Source organism: Ursus maritimus, unplaced genomic scaffold (assembly GCF_017311325.1).
Source record: "Ursus maritimus isolate PB19 unplaced genomic scaffold, ASM1731132v1 scaffold_3, whole genome shotgun sequence".
NCBI lineage: Eukaryota > Metazoa > Chordata > Mammalia > Carnivora > Ursidae > Ursus > Ursus maritimus.
Window position 1 is genome coordinate 96,007,285 of NW_024425563.1, and position 12,819 is coordinate 96,020,103.

Here is a 12,819-nt window from a genome sequence, read left to right on the forward strand (position 1 = left end):
ATATGTTGCAAATGGTCACCACAACATCATCTTCAAATTTCTTTCCTTTTCTTTCTTTCTTTCTTTCTTTCTTTCTTTCTTTCTTTCTTTCTTTCTTTCTTTCTTTTTCTTTCTTCCTTCCTTCCTTCCTTCCTTTTTTTTTTTTGTACCCCAAGAAGCTGCAAAGAGAGCAAGGAGGTTTTTAAATGGATTCAAAATAGCAACCCAGCCAACTTCAAAGGTTCAGTTTGAATAACCATTTTATATTGAATTAGTAAGTCAGGAAAAATGAGAGCCATTCATCTGGCAAGATTCAATTGCTAACTTTACAAAATGAGGACTTTATTTCAAAAATCCTACTTAAAAATCAAAATCCCATCCTAGTCCAATTCTTTTGTTTTTTTCTTCTTTCTTTTTTCCTCTTTTTTTTTTTTTTTGAGAGGGAGCAGGGGAGGAGGGGCAGAGGGAGACAGAGAGAGAGCATCCCAAGCAAATCCCCCACTGAGCATAGAGCCCAATGTGGGGCTCGATCTCACCACCCTGAGATCATGACCTGAGCCAAAATCAAGAGTCAGATGCTTAATCGACTGAGCCACCCAGGCGCCCCCGTCCCAGTCCATTTCATTGCATTTATTAGATTTATGTGCTAACTTATAGGAAGTGAGACTCACAGCTAGAACAGAAACTTCACAAAATAAGATGATAGTCTTTTGATACCAGGATGGATTCCATAAAACAAATAAGCAAACAAATATAATAATACCTAGCTCTAGGGCAGCTGGGAAAGGAACCCTCTGGAAAACGGCAGAGCTGGAATCTTATCCCAATCGGAACTGTTGGGAAGAGGGTTTTGAGTGATGGTCTAGTGACAGACAAACCTTGATGGTGACTTCGTTTTCCATATACTTGTGTGAACTGGAATCATTGGTGCCTTCCTGAAACCTTGGCTCTTGTCCTTGTAAAACCCGGATGGCGGCGGCAGACGGCGTCGTGCAGGTTCAGTGAGACGGTGTTCCAGAGCGCCCTGGCGTGGCACCAGGCTGCCAACAGTCCTCTGTGCCTGGCGGCTAGAAAGAAAAAATGAAAACCATCTTATACCAAAACGAATTCCAAATCCACCTGACATAAGTAGCGGACGGAAAGATCAATCCGTATTATGAACTGTCAGGACGGAGAAGGTTCTGTGGAGCGAACCCCAAGGGCAGATGCTGAGAAGCAGACGCGGGCGTGTGAGTACAACCTGGGGTGAAGTTTCCGTGGAATCTATTCCCCCCGAGAGGCAGGATGTCCTGATGCGTAAATGCCGTTTCCAGAACCCCAGCGCCTGGGTTCACCTGTTAGCATCACCGCCTTCTCGCTCTGGGACCCAGGACACGTTACTTTACCTCTGCGCCCCGACACAAAGGCAAATGCTAATAAAACCTACTTCTCAGGGTTGTGTGAAGACTCAACTAGTTAATGTTTGTAAAAAAAACCCAAAACTGCGAACAGTGGCTGGCATGAGCCAAGCAATAGAAAAACACACACCTATATGTAGATGGTCTGTTAGTACTTGTTATCAACAGGAATTTCAAAGGCAGAAAACGAAGTCGGTAGAATAGCTGGAATTCTTAGTGTTATGGGCCGAATTGCGTCCCCACGGAATTCATATGTTGACAGCCCCGTCCATGTTCGAACCTCGGAATGTAACCGTATTTGGAGATAGGGTCTTTAAAGATGAGATTAAGGCAAAATGAGGCCGTGTGGATGGGCGCTAATGCCATCTGACTGATGCCCTTATAAGAGGAGGAGGTCAGGACACAGAAGAAGACGGCGTCTCCCCGCCCGGGAGAGAGGCCTCAGGACAACCAGATCTCAGACTTCCAGCCTCCAACACTGGGAGGAATTCAGTTTCTGTCCGGGCCACGCGATCTGTGCTACTGCGTTCTGACTGCCCCAGCAAATTAACACACTTACTAAATAAAGAGCTCTTCTAATCAGACACAGAAGTAAATATTTTTTCCAATTGAAAAATGGGCCGGGGCACCTGGGTGGCTCAGTTGGTGAAGTGTCTGCCTTTGACTCAGGTTGTGATCTTGAGGTCCTGGAATTGAGTCCCAAGTGGGGCTCCCTGCTCAGCGGGGAGCCTGCTTCTCCCTCTCCCTCTGCTCCCCCCCCTTCCCTGAGGTCCTATTCTCAAATGAATACATAAAACATCTTTAAAAAAAAGGAAAGTGGGCCAAGTACATGAATAATTTACCAAAAAAAAAAAAAAAAGTGGCCAGCACACATTAAAAAACATGCCCCGCTTCGCCAGTAATCAACAACGGCCTCCTAGTTAGCACCTGGGACTGACCAAGATGGAAGGAAAGAGGCCCCCAGCGCGGCTGCTGTTGGGGGGAGTGGAGCTCTCAGTGCTCTGCCCTCGGCCTCGGCCACGGCCATAGCCACAGCCACGGCCTGACAGCCACTCAGCCCCGTGGAGGACGTGAGCAGAACCCCGGGCAGCACTGCAGGGCCTGCATGGACGTTCTGCGGGTTCTGACTCAGAGCCCCCCTTGGATGCAGGCGCGGGTCTCCAGGCCGGAGTCGGGAATGCCACCAGCGGGCTGGCTCAGGAGTGCGACTTCTCGATGACTTTCCTGAAGGTTGTTGGTGCCAACAACAGGCTTCGCGTGTTTAGGGCGGAAACCATCACCGCAGTCAAGGCGATGACATGTGCATGGCCCCCAAGTGACTCCTCATGGCTCTTTGTAGCCCCTCCATCCCCACCCCCGGCCCCCATCAGTCAGGGGTCTGGCTCCTGTCAAGACACGCTCGTTTTCCCGTCCCAGAATCACATGTGAATGGAAGCATTCGGTGAGTCAGGACTCTAGTTGTCCCAGTGCTTCCACTCGGTGTAGGCAGGGGGACCCATCCCTGGGTTCCCGTGAATCAACAGTTCATCCCTCTGCTGGGAGACAGGGGGCAAGCAAGATGAGCCCCAGCATGTGCGGCCCGCTGCCTGAGTTTCCAGGCTGCGGTGCAGGGAGGGGGCGCATAGGCAGGGCGCAGTAGGCTATCTGGGCTGGGGGCAGAGGTGAGGGCCTGGGGGTCCCAGCAGCTGGCGTTCGCAGGGGCCCCGCAGAGGAGAGAGGCCCAGAGAGGCCCTCCGCACATCGGCGGAGGGGAAATTCCTCAAGGCCAGGCCGAGAGCAGCCGAGCGGGTCAGAGCCGCGCCCGGTGCCCACACGGGCCGGAACGGACAACCTCATGGTCGCGAGGCCTCATGCGCCACATTCGCATGTCTTCAAAGCAAGAGTCAAGTGGCTCAAAGTCTTTCCAAGGAGCTCACTGCATCCCAGAACAAAGCTCATGAATTTTTATAGAAATATGAAAATATCCAGCCTTCAACAAGGTAAAATTCACAAACCAGTATTTAGCAGGGAGTGGGTATGCAAAGCAGTGGAGAAATGTGACCGAAATGAGGAGGAAAATCAAACAGTGCAAGCCGATGCGGAGCGGACAGACGCTGGAATTCGCAGGTGTAAACCAAAGGTCTTATTATGACTGGATTTCTAGATAGTCAAGAAGTGAAGTAGAGACATGGCAGATACGTTTAAAAAAAACCAACCATTCAGGGACGCCTATGGGTGGCTCAGTCGGCTGGGAGTCCGACTCTTGGTTTGGGCTCAGGTCTTGATCTCGGGGTTGTGGGATCGAGCCCCGTATGAGGTTCCTCACTCAGGGCAGCGTCTGCCTGATATTCTCTCTCTCCCTCTGCTCCTCCCTCCACTTGTGCACGCACGTGCGTGCACGCGCTCTCTCTCTCTCAAATAAATAAATAAATCTTAAAAAAAAACAACCAGTCAAACTTCTAGAGATGGAAACTATAAAGTGTGAAATAAACTGCATGTGTGTATATATATAAATATATATGCTGGGTGGGATTCAGGGAAGATGGGACACTGGGAAAGGAAAGATTAGCAAACTTGAGGATGTAGATAATTTAAAATATTTGAAAAGAAACACAGAGAGAAAAAAAGATGTTTTAAGGGAAAAGGACACCAGTGAGCTGTGGGACAACGTCAGGGGGCCTGACAAGTGGTTGAAGCCAGTGAAGGGGGGGGTGTCAGGAAAACATGTGAAGAAACATCCCCAGATTTTCCAGTTTTCATGGAAGCTGTACATTCCTAGACCCAGCGAGGCTGAGCATCACAGACACGAAGAAAACCACCCCGAGCACGTCGGACCCCAATTGCTCAAAACCAGCGATAAAGAGAAAACCTTGAAAGTGGTCCGAGAGAAAGGACACTCTGTACGGAGGAACGAGGATAAGGACAAAGTGAGAAAAGCTGTAGGCGCTGCAAGGAGAGGCAGGTGAGCCACGGCCACAGGATGTGACTTCAGTCCCCACATCCTGACCGACACCAGTGGAACTACAGACAGCCAGCAGGTGCACCAGCCTCCAACAGCACCGTCAGCCAGCCCTGCCTCCAGGAGCTCTGCCACAGAGAGCTCTCTCGGCGACAAAGGGAACACGCTCCCTGTGACATCTGACCACGTTTGGGGCCACAGAACGAGTCTCAGAATTGTCAAGGGATTCGAGCCACATGAGGTATGTTCTCCGACACAACAGAGTAACGTTAGAAATCAGTTACGTAAGGACATCTGGAAAATCCCAATACACACAGACTAAAACACACACACTTCTAAATGATCGATGGGGGTCACAGAAGAAGCCAAAGGGAAATGAGAAAGTATTCTGAACTAAATGACAATGAAAACACAGCCTGTAACAGCCGGTGGGGTGCGTTATCCTTTGAGAGAGAACCGAGCGCCAAATGTGTGTAACGGGAAAGAAGAAACGTCTCCAACCAGTGACCTCGGCTTCTGTCTGAAGAAGGACAGGAAGAACCACTCAAACCTAATGCCAGCAGGAGAAAGAGAATACTAAAGATCGGGACAGAAATCAGTGCCTTGAGCAGAGAAAGGCAATGAAACTGAAGCAGGTCCTTTGAGACCAGATGACCCCCGCTGGGCTGAGGAGAAGGGAAACCAGGCTCCCGTGAGCCACAGCATCACAGAACTCATCTTCTCCCGATCGCCCTACCCCTGGACTCTCGTTTATCATTCTGGACACACAGGAAGTACACACAGGGCTGGAGGAGGAGCTCCAGGAGTCACCAGCAAGTGAAGAGACTCAGAGAAATGTCAGATGGGGACGGTGGGGGTAGGGCAATGCCAGGTGGAGATGGGGGCATCATCAAAAAATGTAGTTTACAGTTGGGTGGAATGAGGAAAGGATTTCTCTTACAAATAATAAAGCCAATTCTGTTCTTTGATGTGCCAAGGTCTTCGACCTAAGACATCAGTTTCCGGTAAACTTAAATCTGGAGTAGGGACAAGGGACCGGAAATGCAATTGTATCACTGGTACGCGGGTCAGTGTCTTAAAAGTTCCTCTTTCACGGCATCTCACAGACTTCTCAGTCCCGTTTGTGCTGGCCTCTCCCTGAGACTGCCGTCCCCGTGCCTGGGACCCGGACCTCCTACTGACCTCAGAGGCACCTCCGATCTTGAACCAGACCCACCTGGAATGAAGGCAAGACTATTTATCTTGGAAGGAGTTTTGCCCACAGAACAAACTGGTGACCGTTATCTTTTTAAACATGAGCTGAGCTCACGAGTTGTTCTACTAGTCATTCAATCAGAACATTTGTCCCATGGAGAATCTCAACGGTCTTTGAAAATACGCTCTCTCAGAGCCTTAACTTCTCTGGTCTAAAGCGTGAATGAAGTACAGCATTGGCCCTGCCCAGCACCACGAGGATTTCCATTTGCTTCTTAGGTGAGGGGCGCAAACATGGGTCCAGAAGTAGAAGAAATTAGACCGTGCGGACAGATGTCCCGCCAGAAAGCCCGCCGGCTGCGTGGCCCGTCAAGTGGCCGACCTAGAGCAGAGACAGCATTTAGCGGTGCGTGTGGACAGCGAACTTGCACGTTCCTGGGTGACTCGCTTTCCTTCGTCCCTTTCGCTCCGGGGTATTGATGCTGTTGGGATGCCGGGGAGCCTTCGTGGCGGAAACGTGCTGCTTGGTAAGGAGCAAGCTGCCCGTTCGCTGAGCTCTTGTCAGGGAGGGTGGTTCTTGCTTTGGGCGGAGCTCCTGTATCTCTCGGGCTTGGCCGATGCCCCGATCTTTCTTCTACCCACACTTCCTGCCGGCGTTCTCTCTGCAGGTATCTGGTTACTGACACAAACATATGACCCTGATCCCAAATAATTCCGAGGTTTGAGCTTCCAAGAGGGACTCTCCAAGTTCCACCGTGGTGTGGCGCCCAGCACGGGGCTGGATCTCATTCGGCCGAACTCAGAGCACTCCAGATGGCCACCCCTGGAGGATCGCAGATGCCTCCGTGCTCTGGAACTTTCACCCTGGAAAGATAATTGAGGGAAAGGATAAACCCCAGGCTGGGCTGGAGGAAGGAGGTGCCAGGAAGCAGCGTGGGTTGTGATGCGCATTTCTGATCAGGGCTGCTCTCTTTTCTGCTAGAGAAAGCATTACATTTTTTTTTTAAGATTTTATTTATTTATTCGACAGAGATAGAGACAGCCAGCGAGAGAGGGAACACAAGCAGGGGGAGTGGGAGAGGAAGAAGCAGGCTCATAGCAGAAGAGCCTGATGTGGGGCTCGATCCCATAATGCCGGGATCACGCCCTGAGCCGAAGGCAGACGCCCAACCGCTGTGCCACCCAGGCGCCCCGAGAAAGCATTACATTTTTTATTAATTATAAAGTGTCATTTCCATCATGTTAGTTTTGCATGTTATAACAACCTTAAATTATTTTTAAACTGATTTTTTTTTTAACTTTGAGAGATTGTAGGTACAGGTGCAGTTATAAAAACTCGTACGGAGAGCCCACGAACACTTTACCTGGCTTTCCTCAGCGGTAACATCTCGCGCAAGCACAGGACCATCTCAACTTGGACGTTACATCTGATATGGTCAAGATACAGAACATTCCATCCCCAGGGTCCCTCCTGCTGCCTTATTCTAGCTGTGCCTCTCTCCCTCCTGCTCCAGAATCTGCAGTCCAGCTATAATGTTGCCACTTCAAGCGTGTTATATAAACACGATCGTATACTACGTAACCCGAGGTTGGCGCTTGCAGGCAGCATCACTCCTGGAGACTCACCCTGGTCGCTGCTCGCACGGATACGCTGTTCCTTTTCCGTGCTGCGTAATGTGGCACGGACGAAGGCCCTACAGTTCAGCTGTTCGGTCAGTGACAGATATCGGGGAGGTTTCCCTGCTTAGGGGTATTACAAGGAAGCTAGGAATGTGCATGCACAGGGTTTTGTGACTACTAGTCTCCATTTCTCTGGAATAAATGTATCATTTCTGGTAACATCCCCGGATCCTAAGTTTTCGTGTTTCATTTTATGAGAAGTGGCCTGTTCCGCAAAGGGGCTGTACCATTTTACATCCCCACCTGCAACGGATGAGAGAGCTGCTCTCTGCACGCGCGCCCCGTTTCGTGTCACCACTTTTACTCGAGCCATTGCCATGGGTGCGGGTGACGCCTCACTGGTCGCACCCTGCATCTCCCTGGTGGCTGCTAGGGCTCACATCTTCTCGGAAGTTTCTGGACGTTCTCTTCAGTGAAATGTCCACTCATGTTTTGGTCCGTTTTCTACCTGGATTATTTGTAATTTATTGCTGAGTTCCGAGAGTTCTTCATATGTTCTAGAAACTAGTCCTTTGTCGAACATGTAGTTGTCCGTTTACCCTTTTCCCAGGGGGGCTTGCAGAGCACAGCTTCTCATTTCGATCTTTGGACTGTGCTGATTTGCTTCTTTGGTTCTTTTTTCAAAAATGCTGTGGTTCTACATTTTCATTTGCGTCCCTGCTCTGTTTGGAGTTAATTTTTTTCTAAGGTGTGAGGGCAAGTTGCACTATTTTTCTCTCTTTCTTGCGGCCGTCCGTCCGATCGCGCCAGCATCACTGTTGGAAAGGCTGGTCTTCCTCCACTGAATTGTTTTGCACTTCTGTCCAAAACTGGTTGGGCCTGTTTGCGTGGCTCTATTTCTGGATTCTCTGCTCTGTCCCATGACCTCTGGGTCCATCGCTTTGCCCCACCTCACCGTCCTGACCACGGCCGCGACCCGGCTCGCCGTCCCTCTCCTCTGACTCAGCATTCAAGAAACCAGCCACGTCTGAGGATTAGAAACGTTGTCGTCGCAGCTTTGGGAACAAAACCTGCTCACCGTCTGCAGGGCATTGGGCACGCTAGGGTCGTTGAATGGTCTGCTCACGCTCCTGAAATTTGATGATCCAGTTTCCCTGCTGCTTGCCTGACAACAGGGCCAGGAAGACGGTGAAAAGGAAATGCAGTAGTTATGAATGTGCCCGTGGCCAGCACAGATCTCTGGAAAACAACTGAGCTCTGCTCACCGCACAGAAAGCCTTCCTAAGGCCTCTACATTTCTGAGGCCAAAGGCTAGTATTCTCGCGCTCTTCAGCCCGTTCCAGACAATCCACAGCAGTGGGAGATGTCGGGAAGAGGATGGCCAGTCCTAGACCAGGGGTCCCCAGTCGCAGAGACTTCCACAGCTTCCTTCTACAAGCACTCTAATTCTGCAGACCCGGTCCAGTACATTCTCACCCCGGGGCAGTGAGTGGGGACATTCTTGGGTCTGGTACGCCCACAGTGCCTGCTGTAGTTCAGACCCCTTCTCTTCCATCCGAGAGAGACTTGGGGATGTCAGAGAGGGAGTATGGGGTCTGGCTCTAGCTTCTGCTCCTCCTCTCCCCTTGGTCCCACTTCCAATTACTTGCCTCACCCCTTGACGTCATGATGCAGGATGAGCTCCTCAGGACACATCGCCAGATGCAGCATCCCCTGTGAACCACTGCGCCAGGGTCTATCCTGGCTAGACACTTCCATCCAAGCCGCTGGGGGTGGGGTCAGCCCTTTACCAAAGGTGTGGTACACAGACACCCATGGTTTCAGGGGGAGGCTCAATCGTGTGCCTATATATTTTTTTTAAGATTTACTTATTTACTTTAAAGAAAGAGAGAGTGCCGGGGACAGGGGGACAGAGGCAGAGGGAGAGAGAAGCAGACTCCCTGCTGAGTGTGGAGCTCGACGTGGGGCTCGAGCTCACGACCCTGAGATCATGACCTGAGCTGAACTCAAGAGTCGAACGCTCCACTGAGCCACCCAAGTGCCCCACTGTGCTCCTAGTTTAAAATGCCATTTCAAGTGGCAAAAAAGGATTCATTTTTGGTTATTACCTAAGCTTTTTCAGAGTCCAAGAACTCAGATGATTCATTTCTTCTATAGTTTTTATGATGATCAACAGACCCTAATGCACAAACACCTGTCCTATGAAAGCCTCCCCACAGGAGGCTCGACGTGGAGGAAAAAGTAGACAGTTCGTGAAATTTGTGTTTTACCTTTATCACCTTAGTGGAATGAACTTCCTCAAAAAGTTGAAATTAATTGAGATGATATAGTCCTTGTCTTCAAATAGCTACAGTTGCTCAAAGGTATTTGTGATGAGTCCCCCACACAAAGACGCTGAGGTGCCACCCCAGTGCCTGCCGACGCGACCTCACTCTGCAGATGGACACATCAAGATGAGATCCCATGGTGGGGGCCTAACCCCAGGTGACCACATCCTTACCAGACACACAGACATGTGCACGGGGAGACGCCAGGAAAACTGGAAGGGGGGGGGTTTCCCAAGCCGAGGAGCAGGGGAGGGGGAAGGGAGGCCTGGCCCAGACCCATCCCTCGCACCTTCAGAGGGCGCAAGGCCCAGCGGCACCCCACCTCGGATCCCGGGGCTCCCGCGCCGTGACAGCTGCCCCGGCAAACAAATGTAATATTTGGCTTATTATTTTGGACATAACTGTAGTTTGAAAGACTCTCAGCTAAAACAGAACCTTCTTCGGAAGGAAGCCAGCTGATAGCCCCGTTCAGTCTTTAGGAATTCAGCTTTCTTGGCTCCGGCTATGAGATAATTTGGCTCGAGTAAATAAATTATGTTTTCACAGTCACACAGAAGTCCTGGTTTCTATCCATCGCGTCTCAAGTGCTACCCCAGCACACATCCAAATAGAAAAGGGATTAACAACAATATTTCAGCGTTGCCAGAGCTCGGTCTGCCAGGAAGGAATGAATCAACTCCGACAAGAGCGCTCGGTCTTGTGAAGTTATCATGGGCAGACTTAAATACAATCCCGAAAGCAGAGGAAATTTATCTCTGAAGACTGTCTTCTTGAATATTTCTGTCTGGTTCTTGCTACTTCTGATATATTATGCATTTGTAAATCACATCTGAATAGTTCTCTTAAATTTAATTAGCTTTTCTTGTGATGTCCACGGAACAGAAAAATTCCAAGGTACACTTAGGCGTGAAGAGAAGTTTATAAAAAAACAACAAGAACCATCACAGCTAATCACACCCGCGGCTGACTCTAGCATGTTGTCATCTTTTCGTGGGGCTTTTCACTTATTATTTTTTTTAAGCCATCTCTACGGCTAGCGTGGGGCTCGAACCCACAACCCCGAGATCAAGAGTCGCATGTTCCACCGATGGAGCCGGCTGGGCACCCCAAATCTTTTCATTTGGAAATCATCTCGAACGAACAAGAAAAGTTGCAAGAATAGTTCACTTGAGCGCTCCTATACCTCGTCTTGGAATCATGTATTAACGTTCTGCCCTATTTACTTCATCATCCCTCTTTCTACCCATATACATATTCTAGTAGCTTCTTGTGGCCAATCATGGATATGTGGTCACTGAGCACCGGGCTCTGTAGAAAGCACTGAGAGAAGAGGGTGAGACACAGCTCACGGGCAGACCAGCAGGGATGCTGGGTCGGTTCAGTCAAATCCGGAACCAATGTCCTGCTCACCTAGCGAGTGACTTTTGGGAGTTATGGGGGAGTGCATTCTTCCCAGGAAACCTCATGTAATTCATTAATTTATTTGTTTAAAAGATTTTATTATTTATTGGAGAAAGCGAGTACAAGCAGGGGAGTGGCAGAGGGAGAGGGAGAAGCAGACTCCTCGCTGAGCAGGGAGCCCTATGTGGGATTCAATCTCAGGACCCCGGGATCATGACCTGAGCTGAAGGCAGACACTTCACCAACTGAGCCACCCAGGCGCCCCTCATTTTAATTTTTTTTATTGTCTTTTTAAAAGATTTTATTTTTAAATCACCTCTACACCCGTGTGGGGCTCAGACTCACAGAGAGCAAGAGCCATGTGCTCCACCGACCGAGCCAGCCTGGCACCCCGAGACCTCATCGTAATCCAGCGTCTGCATCATGAACAGCCCCTCGCAGCCTGCCACGAAGAGCCACACCATGCTGCCGACCCAAGTGGGCACCAGAGTTGTTCAGAACTTTGCCCCCAATTCTGAGACTTGTATTTTCCAAGTTCCAGGAATACTGTCTTCTCGGGGGACACAGACATCACTGGACCCCCACCCCCGGCCCCTGGAACTGTGCCCACCACCGTACTTGGTGAATGAATGCAAAGCCAGGTTGAATGATTATAGGAGCCTGGTGCTGGGAGAGCCTCCTTCAGAGGGGAGGACACTGAGGTTCAGGATGTTCAGTCACTACCTAGGCCCACCCACCAGCCAGCCAGCGCTTAAAACCCAATCTCACTCAGCAGGTGCTCAAGCCCCGGTCCCACCTGCCTCTCCAGGGCGACCATACTTCCTGCGTTCCAGGCCGAGTGCGTATTTCCTTAAACAAACTCTTCATCACCTGTTATCTTCTCAAGGATTCCAGTTTCGTGTGTTCATGAGTCCAGAAAGCTGGGTTTATGGAGCCCAATGAGGACCACGAAATGTCCAGGATATGAGCGGGGGAGCTCAGCAAATTTCCTGGACGGGTTTCCCTGGCATTTGTAGGCTGTCCACGTTAAGGAAAGTCAAGTCTTCTAAATATCTTTTAAGGTCGCCCACAAACTGGCAAAGTTAAGGGAAGAAGTGGGACGAAAATCCACCCTTTCGATGGCCCCCTGTGTTCTGGTGGTCACTGACTCACGGGGCGCACGCACGAACCTCTCCGAAAGCAGACGCCATGGGTGCTCGTGCCCCCCTCCTCCGCAAACCACGTCCACAGCAGTGGAAAGTGAGCCACGAGTCCTCCACGGCTACACCAAATACCCAGCTTTCCTCTGGGCAGGTGAGCGCTAAGGAACGACACTTCTTGTAAGAAAAGGCCCAAAACCGCTCAGGCAGACTGTAACCTGAGGTCAGGCTGTTCCCGACCTTCTGGATGTTTCTGCCTGACTCAGCCATGTTCATAAAAGCGAAGCCAGAGGAAAATCAGCAGGAAAAACCCCTCTGGCATCACTAAGCTGCATCAAAGTCTCAGTGGCCTGGCCGCTCCCACAGAGCAGCGGGTCCTAGGGGGGTGGTGATGGGGCCGGGGCATCAGGACGAATTTGGGGCCAGGTCCTCTGGCTCAGCAAGGGGCACGCACTGGAGGGCAGCTCTCCCGGGTGGGATGGACACAGCCGAGCAGAGAGCGTGCCGAGGCACCTGCGACTGCCAAGCGGGCGAGGACGAGCGTGCAGAGGCGGCAGCCCCGCGGCGTTTCACTGCACTGAGTCACTTCGAAAAGACAAAGAACAATGTGATTTGTAGGTGGCTCGCATAGCTCCAGGCATTGAACCCTTCCAGTTTGTAACGATACGAATCTTAATTATTAATGGCTAAGATGAAAGACAGCTGCCCTGAAGTTAGGAAATTCAAACGGGTTGTTGGCTCAGATCACAGCATACAAAAGAGGGTCTGTCCCGGGATGTCCAGCCCCCCCCCCCCCCCCCCCCCCCCCCCCCCCCCCCCCCCCC

The 12,819-nt window shown here is 50.7% G+C and overlaps 1 protein-coding gene across 1 annotated transcript in view; it reads right to left on the reverse strand.

Annotated features, from left to right (window-relative positions):
• Window positions 1-550: 550 nt before the first annotated feature.
• Window positions 551-12,819, reverse strand: part of PKD1L1 (polycystin 1 like 1, transient receptor potential channel interacting) — a 106,031-nt gene continuing 93,762 nt past the window's right edge. Inside the window, exon 52 of the mRNA XM_040644575.1 lies at window positions 551-1,046. The gene's annotated coding sequence lies outside the window, so the exon portion shown is untranslated. The remainder of the gene's footprint in view (window positions 1,047-12,819) is intronic.